Source organism: Acomys minous (genome assembly GCF_964271855.1).
Source record: "Acomys minous genome assembly, chromosome: 16".
In the NCBI taxonomy this organism is placed as follows: domain Eukaryota; kingdom Metazoa; phylum Chordata; class Mammalia; order Rodentia; family Muridae; genus Acomys; species Acomys minous.
The window spans coordinates 16,844,060-16,858,209 of NC_140498.1; the positions used below are offsets into that span (position 1 = coordinate 16,844,060).

General features: G+C 41.1%; 1 protein-coding gene across 1 annotated transcript in view; it reads left to right on the plus strand.

Moving 5' to 3' along the window:
• CDC42SE2 (CDC42 small effector 2) overlaps positions 1-14,150 on the plus strand; it is a 71,782-nt gene that overhangs the window by 19,193 nt on the left and 38,439 nt on the right. Inside the window, exon 2 of the mRNA XM_084762414.1 lies at positions 13,377-13,524. The gene's annotated coding sequence lies outside the window, so the exon portion shown is untranslated. The remainder of the gene's footprint in view (positions 1-13,376; positions 13,525-14,150) is intronic.

Genomic DNA, 14,150 nt, shown 5'->3' on the forward strand with positions numbered 1-14,150 from the left:
AGCCAAGACTACATAGAGAAACCCTGTCTCCAAAAACAACAACAACAAAAGAATTGTTACATTAGAGTTTGACTTGATTTTTATTTCATACATGTAAAAGTACTTTTGGCCTGGGCAGTGGTGATGCATACCTTTAATCCCAGACCTTGGAGGCAGAGACAGGCTGATCTCTGAGTTTGAGGCCAGCCTGTCTACATAGTGAGTTCTAGGACAGCCAGAGTTACATAGAGGAACCTTGACTTTCTGAAAAAAAGTACTTATGGGAGAGTTGTGTGTGTGTGTGTGTGTGTGTGTGTGTGTGTGTGTGTGTGTGTGTGTGTGTGTGTTACTTTTAGAAAACAATGGTCCCAGTCATGATGGTTACATCTTCAAGTAGCCGTGGTTACAGCTATCCAAGAGTCCTTAGGTTTGTACAGTTTAAGTGACCAGTCTTTTACCAGAGTGATGGATTACTTAGAATGAGCTCCTAATTTCTTGCTTTGGTTTTATGTGCCCTAACCCTGTCTTATTACAGCATGTTTACAGGCTCCTGTAGTCTGTCTCTTCGGTAGCCATTTTCTTAACTTAGTGCTACTTCCTTGGCTGTATGCTGTATGGATGTTGCTCAAACTACCTCTTATGTGGTTTAAAAAAAAAAAAGTAGTATTGTTGATGTGGCTTTTTCTACTGAGAAATAGTGCATTTATTGTGTGAGGTAAGGACTGACAGTCCACTGAGAATGTCCTTAAAAACATGGCATTGTAAACAGATATGCAGCTGTGCCCAATGGAAGGCACAAAGTGAATCTTTAGATAAATTTAAGAAAAATGTTGAGTTTTTCCATACTTTTTGATGCTTTAAATACTCTTTATTTTATTATTTATTTATTTATTTATTTATTTTTTAAAGATTTATTTATTATGTATACAGTGTCTGCCTGCATGTACACCTGCTCGCCAGAAGGGGGCGCCCGATTATTGATGGTTGTGAGCCATCATGTGGTTGCTGGGAATTGAACTCAGGACCTTTGGAATAGCAACCAGTGCTCTTAACCTCTGAGCCATCTCTCCAGGCCTAAAATACTTTTTAAAAAGATTTATTATTATTATGTATACAGTGCTCTGCCTTCATGTACACCTGCACTCCAGAAGAGGGCGTCAGATCACATTGTAGATGGTTATGAGCCACCATGTGGTTGCTGGAAATTGAACTCAGGACCTTTGGAAGAGCAGTCTGTGCCCTTAACATCTGAGCCATCTCTCCAGCAGCCCCAGCCTGTTATTTTTTAGACTATTTCTTATACTTTGACCATTTTGTACATATAAACAATATATCTTGATCTTATGTTCCCCAGTTCCTACCCCTCCCACCAGTCCCAGGCAACCCCAACATGTCACCTATCTTTTTTTTTTTTTTAATGTCCTCTACTCTGTGCTAATAACTCACTGAGTCCAGTTAGTGTTGCCCATCGGGTGCTCACTGTGCTTGTTGACTTGACCTTGTTGAGACAACCACAGACACAGTGAGTCCACGACTGCAATACCGTCATGTCAAGAAGACAACATTTCATAGCACTTCTCTCCTCCTCCAGCTCTTAGATTTTTTCTGCCCTTCTTCTTTGTACCATGAGCCTTTAACTAGTAGGGTCAAGGGGAGGGTGTGTGTGTGTTTGTGTGTTTTACTCTTAAGAAATCACTGTTCAGCTGGGTGTGTTGGCGCACACCTTTAGCCCCAGCACTTGGGAGGCAGAGGCAGGCCGATCACTGTGAGTTTGAGGCCAGGCTGGTCTACAAAGCAAGTCCAGGACAGCCAAGGCTAACACCAGGAGAACCTGTCTTGAAAAACCAAACAACAGCAACAAAAAACACCACCAGGGGCTGGAGAGATGGCTCAGCTGTTAAAGGTTAGGTTTACAACCAAAAATATAAAAACACCACCTAAGCCAGGTGCAGTAGAGCACACCTGTAATTCCAACACTAGGGGAGGCAGAGGCAGGTGGATTGCTGTGAGTTCAAGGCCAGCCTGGTCTACAAAGCAAGTCCAGGACAGCCAGGATTACACAGACAAACCCTGTCTCAGAAAACAAAACAAGGGCTGGAGAAATGGCTCAGTGGTTAAGAGCACTGTCTGCTCTTCCAGAGGTCCTGAGTTCAATTCTGCAGCCACATGGTGGCTCACAACTGTCTATACTGGGATCTGATTCCGTCTTCTGATATGCAAGTGTACTTGCAGGTGGAACACTCATACATAAAATAAAATAAATCTTATCATCTGTGGTGGTGTTGCATGTCACCTTTAGCACTTGAGAGGCAGAGGCAGGTGGATCGCTTAAGTTTGAGGTCGGCCTAGTCTACAGAGCGAGTTCTGGGATAATGAGGTCTACACAGTGAAACCCTGTCTTAATCCCATCCCCACCCCCAACAGAAACAAAACACAAGACAAACAAAAAAACTTGACTTTAAAAGAAGTTTTAATGTTAAAAACTGAAGTAGCCAAGTGATTATTAAATTAAAACAAAAAACCAAACTCAAGTAGCCAGGCACCCTGGAAACAGGCAGCTAGCTGGGTGTGGTGGGCGGCAGAGGCAGGCGGATCTCTGTGAGTTTGAGGCCACCTTGGTCTACAAAGCGAGTCCAGGACAGCCAAGGCTACACAGAGAAAACCTTGTCTTGAAAAACAAAAATCCAACCAAACAAAAAAGTTAAACTGTTCTAAGTTGAGCTGAGCCAAGCTGAATAAGAGAAGTTAATTGTTGCTGTCCAAAAGGGCGAGAAAGTAACTATTGCTGTGTTTCCTTGGGAATGAACACATTTGTTTATCTGTTCATATTCATTTATTCATAAGGATGTCTATTTTAGTTAGGATCCCTTTTGGAAACAAAAATATCCTTAAAATATGGAGGAACAGCTCTCAACTTCAATAATTATTACAAGTTTCTTTTACCAGATTTGAGAGACAGTGGCATTTCAGTCAGGAATACAGTGTGCTGCTAGGTACAGTGCTGCAGGGGGTGAGTTGGTGGGACCTATTCTCCAAACCCTGGTCTGTGCCAAAGTGTAGATATTAGTATTTTCACTTTAAGAATATGCCTTGGGAAAACAAACAAACAAGCAAAAAACCGGTTTCCCTCTTTTGGGAGGAGGTGGCACACCCCAACAGGCTTATTGGGAAATTTTACATAAATTCAGTTTGTTGAAATGTGTAAGTCAGTGCTGTTGACCACCTTCTTTGTCTAAATAGTATTTTTATCACCAGAGAAATCCAGCATTCTCCCAGCTCTGTGCTCTGACACAACAATGAAGTTTTTGTTGCCTCTTGGGTGTTTGGTTGGAAAGGAGTCCTGTGCTCCCTACATCTCATCAGGCTTTGTCAGTAATGTAGCACCTGTCACTGCCTTTCACAATTGAACAGTTCATGCTGTCCACACACAGCATTTTCTTTTTCTTTTTTCTTTTTCCTTATTATTCTTTTAGCTTGGTTTTTCCAGACAGGGTTTCTCTGTGTAGCCTTGGCTGACCTGGAACTCTCTTTGTAGACCAAACTCAGATCTGCCGCCTTCTGCCTCCTTAGTGCTGGGATTAAAGGCGCGTGCCCCTAGACCTGGCCTATGTTTAACATTTTTAACTGAAATAGAATTACGCCACTCCTTCCCTTTCCTCCTCCAGCCTCTCCTAGCTACCCTGCTTCAAACCCCTCCAGAGTCTCCTTCCACTCTCAAGTTGATAAGCTCTTTTACACACACACATTCAGGTTTTGCTGTTTGTATGTATATGGTTTCAAGGCTGACCAATACTTGCACATTCTTCCCCTCTCATGTTAACACGTCCATTGGTAATTACCATTGTTCCCATCTTGTTTATGCAGCCGTTCCTAGGAGAGCCTGTTTCATAGCAGACTTCCTTGCATTGTGGCTCTGACAATCTGTCTACCCCTCTTCCATGATGTTCCCTGCGCACAGATTCAGGAGTTGTGATGTAGATGTATCCACTGGGGCTGGGCTACCCACAGTCTCTGGATTATGTCCACTTGCCGTTTTCTGTGATGGTCTCTACTTGCAGGAGAGAGGCCTCTTTAATGAGGAGTGGTTACAGGAGGCTCTTGCACAAAGAGGGCTTGCAGGTCTGGTACGAGCACTGGCTGCTCTTCCAGAGGCCCTGGGTTCAGTTCCCAGCACTTACATGGTGACTCACAACCATCTATAACTGTAGTCTTGTGGGATTCAATGCGCTTTTCTGGTGTGCAGACAGACATGAAGACAAAGCAGTCATATACATAATATAAATGAACAAATCTAAAAAAAATTCCTTTACACATGCTTTTTAAAAACCATTTTTTAAACGTTAAGCTATATAAATATTGTTGTGAAGGCTGGGTATGTAGCTTAGTTGGTGTGCTTGCCAAGTATGCACAAGTTCCTCTGCTAGATTGCCAGTGCAGCATAAAACCATAGGCCTGTGATCTTAGCACTAGAAAGGTGGAAGCAGGAAGATCAGAAGAAATTCAGGGTTATCCTGATACATAGTGAGTTTGAGGCCAGCCTGAGCTATCGAAGACCCTGTTTCAAAAATGACAACTACCGCCGTGTTGTGATTGCCTACAGCATCGCCTGTATACAGCTCTGTAGACAAGAAGCTAGTGTAGTAGGCATTGCATTGAGATTCATATAAGTATGCTATGAAGTTTATATGATAGTCTCAACCTAATTGGGAAGTCTTAGACTGTATTTTTGTGGGCAGGTAGTGGGTGCCTAGCCAAGGGTTTGTGTGGATATGCGTAGTTTATCTTTATGTATATGTATACCTTGGGATGGATTTGTAGCATACTAATTTATATGTCACCTCTTCAATACTATGATGAGGTGCTAGACTATGGAGCTAAGAGACTACTCCATTGCAAGTTCCACTAGTGATGTAGAGCTTCGTATATGGAGCCTTTTGTAATTGGATATTTCACTTAGTGTAATGTGTTCAAGGTTTATTCACTTAGTATGGAGCCATACTTAATTAACTTTATGTTTGCATAATATTCCATTATATGGGTGTGCCATTTTGTTTATCTTTAAATTTTTCTATGGTCAGTAAAACACTCTTTGATAAAGGAATTGTTAAGTGTACCTCCATGTACCTCCATCTCACTAGTAATTTATTTTTAGATTAAATTAGAAAAAATTTTTATGACTGGGCCCTCACTATGTAGCTCAGGCAGGTGTTGAACTTGTGATCTTCTGCTTCAGCCTTATATGCTGCTGGGGCTGTGAGCATGTGATTGTCAGATCCATCGTTCCAGTAGTAATTTAGATTCACTGTGGAGAAATCAAGGGAGAACGACTGTCAGGGTGCAGTAGCATGATTTGGGATTGTGCATATCCAGCTGTTCAGTGAGTAGTCTGGAGGGTGGAGCTAATTGAGGTTTTAAACATTCCTGTACTTTCCAGAGAAAAAGGAACATCTTATTTATCTGGGTTTTTATTGTTGTTGTTTTGGTTTGGTTTTGGTGTCTGAGATGGGGTCTAACAGTGTAGACCAACCTTGCTTCAAATCCTGATTGCTCTGCTTTACCCTGCTGGGCGCTGGGCTGACAGATGTAACACCAAGCCTAGCAAGGAAGAAGTTATTTTTGTTGTTGTTGTTTGTTTTTTTGGTTTTTTGTTTGTTTGTTCTATGTAGTCTTGGCTGTCCTGGACTCGCTTTGTAGACCAGGCTGGCCTCACAGAGATCCACCTGCCTCTGCCTCCCTGGTGCTGGGATTAAAGGCGTGCGCCACCACGCCCGGCGGCGGCGGCAAGGAAGAAATTCTTAAAGCAGCAGTTGCATCTTTATGTTAACGGAAATTTATTCAGTCTAGAAAAGCAGGATCATGCAGTGTTAGGGGCTGTCTTAGTCCTTCCATTGCTGTGAAGAGACACCTCTTACACAGGAAGACACTGAACTGGGGCTGGCTTACAGTTTCAAGTGTGGCCCATTGTCATCATGATGGCAAGCATGATGGCGTGCAGGCAGACGTGGTGCTGGAGAAGGAGCTGGGAGTTCTGTATTTGATCCACAGGGAGCAGGAGGTGAACTGGCTTGAATTGCAGAGACCTCAAAGCCCGTCCCTAAGACACACACCTCCTTCAACAAAGCCATACATACTCCAAGGCCACATCTCCTAGTAGTGCACTCCCTATATACCTATAGGGGCCATTTTTTTAAATATTCATAGCATATTTATTCCTAATAGCCAGAATCAGAAACAAGCTAGATGTCCATCAACTGAAGAATGGATAAAGAAACTGTGGTACAACCACACAAGGAAATACTACATAGCTATTAAAAACAAAGAAACTATGAAATTTTTAGGCAAATAGATTGAACTAGAAAAGACCATGCTGAGTGAGGTAACACAGATCCAGAAAGACACACATGGTATGTTTTCACTTATGAATGGATTTCAGCCATACAGTACAGGATACACATATTACAATGCCTAGACCCAAAGAAGATAAGTAACAAGGTGGAGTCAAGGGAGTAGGCTAAAATATCATTCAAAAGACAAAAGAGAGAAGACTGAGGTAGCAGTTGAAGAGCAGGGACAAGTGGCAGAAGGGGTGTAGAGATGAATCAGAGTGGAGATTTGAAGGTTTCCCCTTACTTCAGAAGCATTGTTCATCATGGCCCATAGAGTCAGTGCACTCACAGAGATCAGAGAGCCTGTACGGATCTGACCTAGCTCCTCTGCATGTGTGTTATAATTTTGTCTCTAATTGTTCTTGTGGTTGCTAATGGAAGGAGCACAGGATGTCCGTGGTTCTTTTGCCTACTTTTGGGACCCTTTTCTCATGCTGTGTTTCCTTGTTCAGCCTTGATGTAAGAATATGTGCCTTGTTATCATAGGGGCCATTTTTATTCAAACTACCACAGCAGTGTTAATATTTTATATCAGTCCATTAATTGGCATACACTATACATAAAATAATTCCCGATTACCTCTGGTAGAATTTTGTTAACTTCGTTCTTGAGTGTTAAAATTTCAGGCGTTTTCCACCATGCCAGTTATAAAAGAAACTTTAATTTTTCATACTGACCTGGCAAATTCAGTTAATAAAACTTCGTCTTATATATTATGCTTATAAAATGGAGTGAAGGAATAACAAAGGCAATGCATATTTTAAATGTAACAGACACCTACTATAGCTTTCAGAGTTCATTCTATGAATCAAACTCTATTCACAATTTCAGAGAGGCCATTTATATAGGACATTTGGTGTTGATAACATTATTGGATAAGGTGAAGAGAGGAGGAGCGGGACCCTTCATTCTCAAAGTGCGTGAGATGGGGGATCAGGACTTCCAGGCTATCCTGGACCTTGTGAGGCTCTGTCTCAGCACCCCCCCCCCAAAAAAAAGGTAATGTGTGGTCTGGAAGAATTAAAATTGGGGTTATTTTTGGAGTGATATATTCAAGTAGATAGGCCCATCTTCTTGACTTAGAGGTCCTAGAGGCCAGGAAGTTGAAACTAGCAGGTGGCTGGCTGTAAGAACACTGAATCTGGGGTCACAACTGCTGCTGGTGGCAGTAGCTTCTAAACATGGGGATCCTCCCACTCATCAACTTACCACTTAGCTCAGCAGCAGGAAGCGAGTCCATCTCACTTCTGCTTGCTAACTCTCTTAGGAGCTGCTTACTCAGAGCCCTGTTTACATCACAAATGTTAACTACAAGAAAAAAAATCTGGAAAATATAGAGGATTTTTTTTCCCCTTTGGTGGTCATGTTGCTTTTAAAAAATTTTCCTGCCCCTGAAGTCCAGGAAGGTATATATGTATGTCTAGGGAATGTGAATATCTTTCTGTTATTTGTTACAAGTGCTGGGGTTAAAGGCATGTACCACCACACCCGGCTTCAGCTTAGATTTGTTATGTTCTGAAATGTTATACTGAATGTGAACAATTAATTTTGTTGTTTATATAAAGTGGGTTTTCAGGCCTAATGTTTTCAGTTGGAAGTAAGCTAGTGTTTGTAAAAACCTTTTATAGTGTTTCCTGTTTGTAGTGAATGGTTGAAGTTTGTCTGTGGATGTAACTGTAAAATCTTTATTTTTCTCTCTTACTGCTGGTTTTTATAGAGTTGAATTAATGCATGTCTTGAATGTATTTTTTTTTCTGCTTGACTTTGTAACCTGGTTGCAGAGGGGGAAGAGGGAGAGAGAGAGAGATTGAGATTGGCTGAGGGTGTGCATATGCCACAGCATGCATGTACAAGTGAGGACAGCCTCGGTGTCAGTCCTCTCTTTCCATCTTGTTTGAGGCAGAGTCTCTGGCTCACAGGCTGGTTGGCTTGTGAATTTTTAGAGTCTTCTCTCTCTGTAAGGCCCTGAGATCAGAGATGGACAACTATTCCTGGCTCTCTTTGGGTACTGGGGGTTCACCTTTAGGTCCTCATGCTCGTGTAAGGACTTTATTTATTTGCTGCACCATCTCCACTTCCTATGCTTTATTTTTTAAATTCAATTTATCTTTATTATCTTGATGAAATGAGATAGGGTATGATAATCTTCAAAAAATAAGGGGTGATAGGCCAGATGTAGTGGCACATACATTTAATACCAGTACTCTGAGGCATACACAGGTGGTTTTCTGAGTTCAAGGCCAGTCTAGTCTATAGTTCCAGTACCCGGGCAGCAAGGGCTACATAGAGAAATCCTGTCTCAAAAAAAGAAAAAAAGAAAGAAAGACATTGTGAACTAGGAATTAGCAAGTCTTACTCAGACTAGACTGGGAAAATGTTTGCTTTTATTATTGATTTATTTCTGAGATTTGTTTTGTTTTTTGTGCATGAGTGTTTTGCATCAGATCTGGAACTGGAGTTACAGGTTATTGTGAACTACCATGTGAGTATTGGGAGTTGAACTTGGATCTTCGACAGAACAGGTACTCTTAACTGCTAAGTTTGAGGTTAGCCTGACCTGCTAGAGATCCCTCCTCAACAAAACAAACAAAAAAATCACCCCCAGCAGCAAAACAAACAAAGGACTGTATGCTAAGTAACTTCCAGATTTTGATTTAGTCTTTAAGAAGTGTGCGTGCTCTCGCCAGCATGCTTGTGTCTGTACAAGTCTATGTATGTGTCTGCCTTGTCTGCTTGGGAGGAGGCCTCCCGAGGGTGCCATATAGCATGCATGCCAAGGTCAGAAGACAGTTTACAAAAGGTTCTCTCTTCTACCATGTGGGTCCTGGGGATGCAACTCCTGTTGTGGGCTTGGGGACAATCACTTTTACTAGTGCTATAGGACTGGAATTAAGTAAAAATAGTTAAGAGAGATCTTGGCTTGACTTCGAACAACAAAGCGGAAAGGCAGGAATCAGGGATGATATTCTTGTTTTTTGCTTGGGAAACAAGGTAGAAGAAAGAGAATAGAATAAAATGAAGTGGATGAATTGAGGTGGGAGAGTAGTAAGGAAAGTGGCGTTAAGCTGAAGGCAGCGGTCACACAGCTGGGTGATGTTCTGCCTGCTGTAGGAGGCTGTGCGAATTGACCTTGAAAGACACCTGGGCTGGAGAGCTTTGGGGTGGGTGTAGGTTTGAGTCTCACTACTATACATTATTGATACACGTGTGCTCCATGAACTCAGGGCAGATGGGAACAAGTTAAGTAGCCTGTATGGAGTGAAAGACAGAACTGAAAGAACTCCACTATTAGTGTGTAAACATGTAAAAAAACTGCCCAAACTATTTGATCTGAAGAATGAAAACTGTCCTCAATGAGCTTCACTCAACTTGTCACAGTAGCTGAAATTCCTATTACTAGTATTTCTCTTTGGGTTAAAATATTGTCTTTTCAGGATAAACTTTTAATCTGTTACTGTAGTGCTCATATTTTTAGATCTCTAACCTTTATTTTGGAATTCAGATAGAAATTTAAGAAAGATTAAGTTTGGAAAACATGACACTGTCTCAAAGTGTGAGATTAAAGAGGAATCTTAGACTTGGAGCCTGTGCTGGAAGTGGGTCATGGTGAGTTGCGGGGCAAAAGGATCCTGTCACCAAAAGGGGAATGTGAGAGAGCTGGGCGCCAGCATCCTTTGTAATCCAGCTCCTGGAAGGCAGAGGCAAGAGGATAGAGAGTTCCCAGGCCAGCCTGTCCAGTGAGGTACTGATCCACAGAAGGAGGGGGTGAAAGAACATTCGGGAAATCTCAAGGTGGTTCAGTTTTAGCCAAGGGTGGCCATGCAATTTATAATTGAATAGAATTATGATGTAATTTGTTATTTGAACTAGGCATCCTGAGACAGAGACAGGAATGACCCTGAAAACAAGTGTAAATCAGGACCATGATGGATAGTCATGATACAAGGTTATAATATATCTATTTCATCTGTAGCATGACAAAACATTTCAAGTTTGGGTAAGTGTCAAGCGTTATACTAAGTGGCACTGTATTCATTTTATAGTTAATGATACCAAACTCTCTGGGAGGTAAATTAATTTGCTTGCAATTCTCTATGGTTGTCAAACCGGATAGTATTTATTTGACTATTGATACAATTTACATCAACTGTAGTTCAGGCTGACCTTAAACCCCTCTTTCTGCCTGTGCCTCCACAGTGTTGGGTTACTGCTGTGGCTCATCACACATTGTACTACAGTTGCCGTGAGCATGCTATGTATTTTAAAGTATCTTGACTTCAGAGTCTTCATCTGACTAGCTGATAATGATAATTACATTCTGGAGTCTTACTTTGTGCCACATAGTACCCTAACTTAACCCTCACAATGATTTTATGGATTATTTTCATTGTACAGTTTAGCAGACTGAGGCTTGGAGTGGGTACATAGCTTGCTTAAATTTAACCCATGTAATAAGCGGCAGAGCTAGAATTCAAACTCTAGACCCTCCTTCCTCAGCTGCTGTCTCATTGAATGCCTTATAGCTCACAAGCTTAAGTAAGTAGTTGTAACCCTTTATATGAAAATCTCCAAACTTTTCCCACAGGTTATGTGGCTCTGACTGCCCACTAGTAGATCATCTCTAATATAATAACCTCATCTCTTTTTGTGTGTGTGATAATAGGACATTTGCATTTTTCCCACCAGGTTTTGAAACTTCAACAATTAGAAGTAGGCCCCCCTCTTTAAAAACTTTGCCTTGGCCAGGCACAGTGGTGCACACCTGTAATCTCAGCACTCTGGGAGGCAAAGACAGGTGGATCTCTGTGAGGCCAACCTGGTCTACAAAATGAGACTAGAACAGCCAAGGCTACACAGAAAAACACTGTCTCCAAAAAAAAAAAAGTGTGTGTGTGGGGGGGGGGGAGGCTGGAGGGATGGCTCAGAGGTTAAGAACACTGACTGCTCTTCCAGAGGTCCTGAGTTCAGTTCCCAGCAACCACATTGTTGCTCACAACCATCTATAATGTGATTTGATGCCCTCTTCTGGCCTGCAGATGTACATGCAGGCAGAGCACTGTATACATAATAAATAAATAAATCTTAAAAAAAACCTTTTGCCTTGTTTATTGCTAACCTCACTTGGATGTATTTCAAACTATAGAAATAATTTCTGGAAGGGTAGCCTTTGTCTGTACCCTCACTAACCCCACTACATCTAGGTATGTGAACAGCACCAACAGTTCAGCAAAACATATCAGGATTGTAGTGTTAACAGTGTTCCACTATATATTACCTAGATACGTTCTCCCTGAAGCTAGCTAGTGAATGGTTATTTTCCTTGTAGTTTGTTTATAGGGGAAGTGAATAGCAGGGGTTCATTACAGTGGTCATAGATGTTATAGTGATTGTGGTATTTGGACGGTTCTAAAATCAGGAGCTTCCACTAAAGTTTTGACCGATCTGAATTTGTGAAGAAAAAAAGAGAGTGGCTGTTAGATTTTTATTTTTTTTTTTATTTTTTATTTTTTTATTTTTTTATTTTTATATTTATTTATTTTATTTATTTTTTATTTATTTATTTTTTTTTTTGAGACTATCTTACTGTGTAGCCCTTGCTGGACTGGAATTCAGAAATCTGCTTGCTTCTGCCTCTTATTAGATTATTTGTTTGTTATTAGGTTTTTTGTTTGTTTTTTTGTTTTGTTTTGTTTTGTTTTGTTTGTGACAGGGTTTCTCTGTGTAACAGCTCTAGCTGTTCTGGAACTCAATCTGTAGTCTAGGCTGGCCTCGAACTCATGGATATCCGCCTGCCTGTGCCCCCGCCTCCCAAGTGCTGGAATTCAAAGTGTGCGCCACCATATTTAGAATAATTTAATAGGAACAAGTCCTGCTAATGTGAGTTACTATCCACTTAGGAAAAGTGGGAACTACATAAAGATTTTTTCTGTAAGACTTAGGACTTTTGAGTTACAGTGGATTGGTACTTAACACTCAATAGAAGAGGATCTAAGGGTTTGAAGGAATCAAAAGTGAGTTTTGGCCATCAGTGGGATCTTTAGCCACCTCCCACCATCCTGGAAGCAGGACGTATTACTGTCAGGCAGTGGTGACAGAACAGATGATGTGAGTATGGTGTATGATGTAGTCCCTGAGATGAGCAAGAGTGAGGAAGTAGTGATCAGATTACCAACTGAGTTTGCACATGCTAGATCTTAGGCCTGATGTTTGCTTGGTGTGTTAAGTGTTTGTTTGGATGTTTGTGTGAAGAGATTGCTTAGCTTTACTATAGCCTTGCTCACACAGCTACTGACTTTTCAGAATTAGATCTCAAATCTATAGCTTTCTGATTCAAAGCTCGTGTTTTTATCTCATGTTATTTTATATTCCTAAGTCGGGAAAACATGTTTGACTTTGACAATAATACAGTGCTCTCTGTGAGCTGTTAAAACTACGTATTATTGGAGTTTGAAAGCTCAGATGCTTACCTGGTCCAGACAGGCAACTATGAACTAAGTTACAGTGGAGAGAGTGGCAGCGTCTGTGGAGAACCACAAAGCCCATGCCCACCGGGAGTTGGCTATTAACCCTATCTGGTAGTACTCCATGTAGGAGCAAACCTCATGTTGTCTGCTTTCATTTTTCAAGAGAGATTAGAAATCTGAGTTTTTCTTGTTAAATCTTCAAATTTGTCAGTGTACGAAGGTGTCCTTCAGCACAGCGTGTAAGCCAACCTTGGGTGTCTACAGAAGATTTGTTACCTGAATTCTGTGCATTGGCCACCCTTGGTATGAGTTGTACCTTGTATAGCAAGGAAGCAACGATCAATTTATATGATGAAAATAAAAATTGTAGTAACTTTGTAATAAGCACGTAACAGGCATTAAAAAGTAGGTTATTTGTTTAAACGTGGTACTTAAATGTGGTCTAGCATTTGAGTTCAGTGTTCATGTGTATCAGTTAGTTATATAGAGGGAAGAATTGCTCCCTGTAGCTTTTGTTTCCTAATTGCATCCTTTCATTTGCAAATAGGGTCAGTTTTGAGTGAACCAATGAAATCAAAGGAGAAGAAATCTTCAAGGAACAACTTCTGTTAATGAGTCTGCAGAGACACCTGTGTGTGTCTTACAGCATAGTCTCCGCTTAGAGACAGCTGAATAAGTGGCCCCATTGATGAGTGGTAAGTCTGTGTCTGTTGATGGCTAGATATCGAAATGATCTCCACAAAAAGTCTACTTTCTTTCTGTTGTTAGCACTCAGCAGTAGTAAGTGCATTTTTTGTTGGAGTTCTCCCCTCCAGTATTTAATGTGTGGTTTCAGAGTGTGGCTTTGATCCTCAGGTTCAGCCAGCCTTCCATTGCCTATGGTTTTCTTTTCACTTTTAGTGACCATCATGGTAGTTATTTATTCTCTCGTGGCCACCTTTAGTTAGTCACAATACATTACACATTTTATCAGTAAAAGTAGCAATAAAGGTTGTCTACTCTTCAAAGCCATTTTATTAGCCTAACCCTAACCATTAAAAATCTACCAGGAGCTAGACATGGTAGTGCATGCCTTTAATTGTAGCGCTTGGGAGGCAGCGGCATCCTGGTCTATATAGTGGGTCCTAGGATAGCCAAGACTACATAGAAAAAACCTGTCTCAAACAAACAAACGAAATCTGAAATTTTTTTCAATAGCCAGTACCATGTTTATCCTCTCTCCATTATGTGATCCACTGTCTAACAAAATGAGGATTGTTGAGGCACAATGTAAAAGATAACAGCCCTTCCACCGTAGTGTTAGAGAACACACACACACACA